General features: G+C 37.3%; 1 pseudogene; it reads right to left on the reverse strand.

Annotated features, from left to right (window-relative positions):
- Positions 1-6,118: 6,118 nt before the first annotated feature.
- LOC128101566 (olfactory receptor 4A5-like) lies at positions 6,119-7,059 on the reverse strand (annotated as a pseudogene).
- Between the last annotated feature and the right edge of the window lie 1,104 nt (positions 7,060-8,163).

The raw sequence follows: 8,163 nt of genomic DNA on the forward strand, positions 1-8,163 counted from the left end.
CATATGAACAACAGCTAAATCCCTCCATTTTGAGGATGATTCAGTTGTGTGCAACCTAACATGGCTCTTTGATAAAACTTCTCCAAGACACCGGCCATTACTGGGATTCTCAGAGTGTAGATTAAAGGATTCTGTAAGGGGGTTATGGCAGGTTAAAATAAGCTGAAAGCCTTGTTAGTGGGGGAGATTTATAAATAGATTTTGATTGCCCCCATGAAATAAACTAGGGAGTCTCTTCCAATTGATGATCCTTATTTTTCAATTTTAACAAATACATCAGCCTAATAAGGATATATGTTATAAATATTGGGTAGAAATTGTTGGAAACAAAAACACTTATTTCAGTATGGTATAATTTTTGTCTAGCAAATCCAAGGAATTAACAAAAATTTCATCACATTAGATAAAGATTCTTGATATGGTATCAGAATTCATGTTTTATCTTCCTTACATATTTTTCATGATCACTAGAAAATGCAGGATAGAAAGCATTTTTAAAGTGTAATTAAAATAACACAAATTAAAAAAAAACTTAAAGGAAAACTATGAAACTTTTGAATGATGAAAAAACCTGTTGATGGTTTCTAGAGCCAGCAGAAAGATAGCTTTTCCTGTTCTCCAAAGGAAAGATTTACTCCAATCAAGACATCAGCTTTTCTCTAAACTACTTACAGTTAGCACACCACCAGCCAAAGCTATTCCTATTGGAGAAATGTTGTTTAAATAAGATTATTTAATAACATATATTTTATTACTTTTCAAAACCTATTTCACTGACATCTAATAATAAAGAATTAAATTAGGAAAAAGATCAATTCACCAAATTAAGTGGTCTGGAAAGAGATCCATGACAGCATGACCATAAAATATAAAGAACATGGTATGTCATCAAACTAGAAAATGCTTTTAGGGCAACAAAAAGAAACAATTATTAAAATAATGAGAAAAATACCACAGTTTACAAGGCAGAGCAAGTAGATTGTGGGTTTCTCACCACACACAAATAAATACTATGAGTGATAACAATATTAAAATTAAGTCAATTTACCATTATCCAATGCTTACACAATTCAAAACAACATGAGTAGATCACAGATTGTAAGTATGTTAATTAATATAGAAAAACATTTAAACAGAATTATTTCAAACTAAAGTTTAAACAAATTAGAATTTTTGGTTAATGAAAATAAATGAAAGTAGTGTAGAAAAACTATAAATAGAAGAGATTTTTAATACACATGACAATATAGAATTACTTGAAAGTACAACCATACAATTCAACCAGACTAATTCTATTTAAAAAGAACAATGCTGGAAAGATTACCATTTCAGATCTTAAGATTATATTACAAATCTATAGTAATAAAAACAATATAGTACTGGCAGAAAAGTAGACATACAAATAAATGGAACACAATAGAAGACTGAAATGTGAGTACATGGAAGTCCAGCCACTTAACATTTCACAAAGATGCCCAAATAACAAACCTCTAATACAATAATACTGTGTATAAATATACCCATGTAGTTTTAATGATTGTTTTCTTTTTTATTAAAAATAGTTTTTTAAATAATATACAGTGATTACAGTTTCCTGTCTCCCAATTCCTCCCGTTCATTCCCATTTGCCTTCCTCTCCAGATAAAATACTTTCTGTCTTTCATTAGAAAGCAAACAGGTATCTAAGCTGGGCAGTGGTGGCGCATACCTTTAATCCCAGTACTGGGGAGGCAGAGGTAGGCGGATCTCTGTGAGTTCGTGGCCAGCCTTGTCTCCAAAGGGAGTTCCAGGAAAGGTGCAAAGCTACACAGAGAAACCCTGTCTCAAAAAAAGGGAATAATAATATAATAAATAAGATAAAACATAGCAACAAAGTAAGATAGGAGTAAACAAACTAATAGGAGAAAAATAGCCAAAGAAAAACTTATCTGGGTTGACATTGTTCCTTCCAAGACTCTAAAGACCACCTGACAACTCCCCTCCCAATCTTAGACATGAAGAAGCTCTCTTCTGAGTTGTTGGCTAGGGTTTTCCAAAAGACTCTCAAAACACACAGTATGTTGCCACTTCCCTTGGTTGCTCCCCAGAGGTGGAAGTTAGGTCCCTATTGTTAAAGACTCTAAGCTGAGCTAGTATTGATCTGAATGTGCCCTTCCTGAGGACTAGCTTTTATGATACCAAAAGGCACCATGCATGCTTCTAAAGGAGGGAAACACCCAAGAGTCCTACCCAGCTAGGATAGCAATGAACCACATGAATGACAAGCATGGCATGGTAACCCTAAGGGTGCAGAAGCAGTGTGTATAACTCGCTAGTAACGAACAGTTCTCTAACTGAACATAAGACTTGATCAACAAGAAGGATCACATTCCTGGAATGGATACCTAGCTAGCTACTCAGGGCTAATAAAATAATGGTTACTAGAAGAGACTCTAAAGCCAGCCACTAATTTACTAAACTAGCATAACCCCTAACAACAATCTATAAGCATTGGTCATTATACTCATAGATAAATATAGTCTTGACTCATCATCAAGGATACTTCTCTTTTCACCATATACAGACCACTACAGAAAATCACAACCAACCAAAATGCAGAGTCGTGGCACCTAATTCCAATGGGCATACCTATTAAATACCTCTGCACCTAAGGCTCAGGGAACATTGGAGAAGAGGGGTCTGAAAGATTGTTAGATCCAGAGGATCATGGAATTTTCCATGAACTTGTGTCAAGTAGTAATGTCAGAAGATAAACCTATGAAGTGTTGGTGCACACTTTTTCTTCCCAGAGTTTTTAATCCTAAAACCTCTGAAGGCAGAGGCAGGTGAATCTTTGTGAGTTAAGGTCAGCCTGGTCTACATAGTAAGTTCTAGGACAGTCATGACTATGTAGAATAAATAAAACTCCAAAACCCCAACCCAACTCAAACAAACCAAAACAAAACAAAAGAACAGAAGAAATGCATCAGAATCCCTGGAACTAGAGTTAAAGATGTTTGGTAGCTGCCCTGTGTGTGCCAGGAATCAAACCTGGGTCTTCTGGAATAGCAGTCAGTGCTCTTTACCACAGATCTATTTCTCCAGCCCAAATTATTCATATCACAAATAATGCTGCTATTAACATAGTTGAGCAAATGTCCTTATGGTATGATTGAGCATTCCTTGGGTATATGCCCAAGAGTGGTATCATTGGGTCTTGAGGTAGACTGATTACCAATATTCTGAGAATTCAACATACTGACTTCCAAAGTGGCTGTACAAGTTTGCACTCCCACCAGCAGTGGAGGAGTGTCCCCCTTGCTCCACATCCTCTCCTACATAAGCTGTCCTCAGTGGTTTTTTATTTTAACCATTCTGAGAGGTGTAAGATGGTATCTCAGAGTCATTTTGATTTGCATTTCCCTGATGACTAAGGATGTTGAGCAATTCCTTAAACGTCTTTTGGCCATTTGAGATTCTTCTGTTGAAAAGTCTCTGTTTAGCTCTGTAGACCATTTTTAAATTGGATTGTTTGGTATTTTGGTGTCTAGTTTCTGGAGTTCTTTATATATTTTGGAGATAAGCCCTCTGTCAGATTTGGGGTTGGTAAAGATCTTTTCCCATTCTGTAGGCTGTCATTTTGTCTTATTTACCATGTCCTTTGCCTTACAAAAGCTTTTCAGTTTCAGGAGGTCCATTTATTTACTGTAATTCTCAGTGTCTGTGCTACTGGTGTTATATTTAGGAAGTGGTCTCCTGTGCCAATGAGTTCAATGCTATTTAGCAGCATTATTCATAAAGTCAGAACCTGGAAACAACCTAGATGCCCCTCAACTGAAGAATGGATAAAGAAAATGTGGTACATATACACAATGGAGTACTACTGAGCAGTAAAAATCATGAAATCATGAAATTTTAGGCAAATAGAAGGAAAAATATTATCCTTAGTGAGGCAACCCAGATTCAGAAAGACAATCATGATATGTACTCATTCATAAGTGAATACTAGATGTAAAGCAAAGAATAACCAGACTACAACTCACAGCTTCAGAGAAGCTAGCTAACAAGGAAGACTCTAAAAGGGATGCATACATCACCCTGGGAAGGGGAAATAGATGAGATCTCCTGAGTAACCTGGGGGTGAGGGGGCACATTAGAGGATACCGGATGGGGGATGAGAACATAAGGGAATGGGATGGTCAAACTAGAACAGAGACAGAGTGAGAGAGCAATGAAAGAGATATCTTGATAAAGGGAGACATCATGGGGATAGAGAGAAACCTGGTGCTAGAAAAGTTCCCAGGAATCCAGAAGGATGACCTCAGCTTAGACTACTAGCAATAGTGGAGAGGGTGCCTGAGCTGGCCTACCTCAGTAATCAGATTGGTAAATACCCTAATTGTCATCATAGACCCTTCATCCAGTAATTAATGGAAGCAGATGCAGAGATCCACAGCTAAGCAACAGGCCAAGCTCCAAGAATGCATTCATATAGAAGAAAGAGGGATTATATGAGCAAGGAGAATCAAGATCATGATGGGGAAATATACAGAGACAACAGAACCAAGATAGTGGGAACTCATGAACTGTAGACCAACAGCTGTGGAACCTACATGGGACCTGACTAGACCCTCTGCATAAGCGAGACAGTTGTGTAGCTTGGTCTGTTTAAGGGGCCCCTGGCAGTAGGATCAGAATCTATCCCTGATGCATGAGCTGACATTTTTGAGCCAATTACCTATGGTGGGACACCTTACACAGCCTTGAAGTAGGGGAGAGGGGCTTGGACCTGTCTCAATTGAATGTATCAGGCTTTGCTAACTCCCCATTGGAAGCCTTACCTTTTGGGAGGAGGGGATGGGGGATGGGTTGTGGGGGAGGCTAGGACTGAGCGGAAGGAGGGATGAGAGGGAGATCTGTGGTTGGTATATAAAATGAACAAAAAATTTCTTAATAAAGAAAAATAAATAAATTTTTAAAAAAGAATTTTTATTAATCAAAATAAAGTAGTATAGCAAAAACTATAAATAGATGAGATTTTGTAATACAAATAGTAATATAGAATTAGTTGAAAGGCAAACCTACAGATTTCCACCAAACTGATTATATTAAGAAAACCATTTAAGATAAGTACATCACATTTGTCCCAAGTGGACTAGTTCCATCTAATGCCTCCCTTCAAGGCTCATCAACTATGCAGAAAGGGTGGTGGAAAGATTATCAAAGCCAGAGGTGGTGGATGAATTCAAGGAACAATGTTTTCCAGACACTGACGTAAAGATGGATTCACAGAGACTGTGACGGCATGCACAACCTGTACAGAATCAAGCCACACAATGTCCCAGTCCTGTAAAGAGAAAGTGGACACAAAGTTCCATACCTAACCAAGAAGCTATATATAATTGATAACTCCTGGGAGAGGAAAGAAATATATTTTTTAATGCAATGTCACTAGGTATATGAGCCACACTCCAGGACAGGCCTCATGCCCAAGAGTAGTTAGCCCACAGAAAATGAACTCCAGGGGTTTATTTTGGTGTGTGTGTGTGTGTGTGTGTGTGTGTGTGTGTGTGTGTGTGTGTGTGTGTGTCTGTTGTGGGGGGGTCATTCATCTTGTTTGGATTTCTATTTTTATCTTGTTGGGTTTTTGCTTGTTTATTTTTATTTTTTTTTATGTTTGGCTTAGGGACGGTTAGGAGGGAAAAGTACAGAGAGAGAGAGACAGAGAGAGAGAGAGAGAGAGAGAGAGAGAGAGAGAGAGAGAGAGAGAGAGAGAGAGAGAGAACATGAAGTTGATTGAGACAGAAAGGAAGAAGGATCTGGAATGAGATGGAAGAGAAGAAAAACATGATTAAAATATACTGTTTGAAAAAAATTAAAGTAAATTATTTATTGAAAATTTGACATGAACTAAAATATGCAACTCATCAAAAATAGTTAAAAGGAATAGCTAAAAATAAATGATACTGTAAGCAATTGTACTAATTATTTTTAAAAATCACAACAAAGAATAGTATTTACAAATAATATTTACAGTACTAGTATTTTCAAAATATCAAGGGCTAGTGAATGTTCAAGATGGAATACATACTACTAGAATTCATTCAAGATTGTTGCCTAGTGCTTAGTAACATAAGCATCAAGAAGAAAGGCTTAATCTATTGGGACTTAATAACTTTTGCAGGAGTTTTTCTATAGAATTTTTCATCTCTGAATTCCTCAAAGTATATATTAAAGGATTCAACATGGGAGTGACAATAGTATAAAATACAGTAACAGCTTTATCAATAGGAAAACTAGAAACAGGTCTAACATACATGAAAATACAGGGAACAAAAAGAGGAAAACCACAGTGATATGGGAGCTGCAGGTAGACAGAGCTTTACGCCTCCCTTCCTGACTGTGATTCTTAAGAGATCTTAGAATGATTCCATAGGAGAGTAGGAGGAGGATGAAGATCACTACACACATGGCCCCATTATTGCCAATGACAGAGAGGCCAATGAAGTAGGTATCAGTACATGCAAGTAGCAATAGTGGATAGATGTCACAGCCAAAATGGTCAATGATATTGGGACCACAGAAAGGAAGTTTATACACAGCAAGAACTTGAAACAAAGCATGTGCAAAACCTCCTACCCAGGCCATCACTAAGAAGATGATACATACCCGTCGATTCATGATAATCAAATAATGCAGGGGTTTACAGATGGCCACATAACGATCATAGGCCATTGCCACCAGAATGACAATATCAACACCACCAAATAAATGCTCTATAAAGAGCTGGCTGATGCATGCTGTGAAGGAGATAGTCTTTTTAACACGGAGCAAGTCTATAATCAACTTGGGTGAGATGGCAGTGGAATAAACAGCATCCATGAGTGACAGAGAGGCAAGGAAGAAGTACATTGGGGAGCCCAAGGAGGGGCTGACAATCACTGTCCCCACTATGAGCAGATTTCCCACCACTGTCACAATGTAGATGAGTAAAAACACAACAAATAATGCTTTTTGCCCAGCAGGATCTTGAGTGAAGCCCAGCAGAATAAATTCGGTGACATTGTTGTTCTGGTCCATTTAAACTTCTATCAGGCTTGTTTCAGAGAAGGAGCACAGAAGAAGAGGGCCTGCCACAAATTGTGAACAAGACCATGAATCCATTCTGTCATGATGTTGCACATGCTCTCTTCTATAGTAGTTAACCAGTACTAGGCATTTAGTAAATATCTATTGAGATTCCCCTTGAAACAAGCTCCATCACTTTCTGCTAAAAACTCTAACTACTATGTTTATCTCAATATCAGTGAATCCTTAGACAGAAAAGTATACAGAAGTATCTCTGTGCCCCATTATTTAATAGTAGTTATTTAAAGCACATTACACCTTGGCATTGATAGCAGCAAGTGAACAGAGAAAAGGACTCTCCTTTAAGAAACTTGAAAATGATTGTGGCATTAAACCCAAGTATATCAACTAATAAAGAGCAAGACTTTGAGCTGATAATACCTGTGGATAATATTTAAAAACTGAACTTGGGTAGTGCCCACAATAATACTGGTCCTCAAAGATCCATGACAGTACTATTACATTGCTGTAGTATTAGGCATAGACACTACATGTCACAAGATAATTTTAGTCATCATATACATATCATTTAATCTAAAAAAAATGTAGATTTTTGAACTGCACCAAATGTCTCCAATATTATTAAGCACACAATTACTTCATCTGACTCGGACATTTTAATAGTTACAGTTCCATATGATGCTTTCTTATACTAATTAGTAATACAATTACACCCACCAGCACGTTTTTCACAAGTATTTTTACTTTACCTGAACTTATCCATTGTTCTTACCATGTCAGCATCAGCAGACATTTTACTTCTTCCAGAACTCTCAGGAAAAACTAGGCATAGAGACAGAGGGAAGTAGAAACTGAATAGAGAGTCTGAATACTGAATACTGAGTGAATATTAAATGGTTAATACTAAATCTTAATACATTCTAGATGAGGAGGGGCCTCATATTGGAATTCATTGCCTGAATCCACAAAAGCAGAACACTCAAAGAAAATGCACAACCAGAATGCAAAAGTGTTGGTTGTGTTCAATCCATGTCTCTGTTTGCATCCTGAAAATCAAGGGAATTGGACAATATCTCACAGTCTTTCCCAGTCTCA

This window comes from Peromyscus californicus, unplaced genomic scaffold (assembly GCF_007827085.1).
Source record: "Peromyscus californicus insignis strain IS unplaced genomic scaffold, ASM782708v3 Scaffold_7__1_contigs__length_154581171, whole genome shotgun sequence".
In the NCBI taxonomy this organism is placed as follows: Eukaryota; Metazoa; Chordata; class Mammalia; order Rodentia; family Cricetidae; genus Peromyscus; species Peromyscus californicus.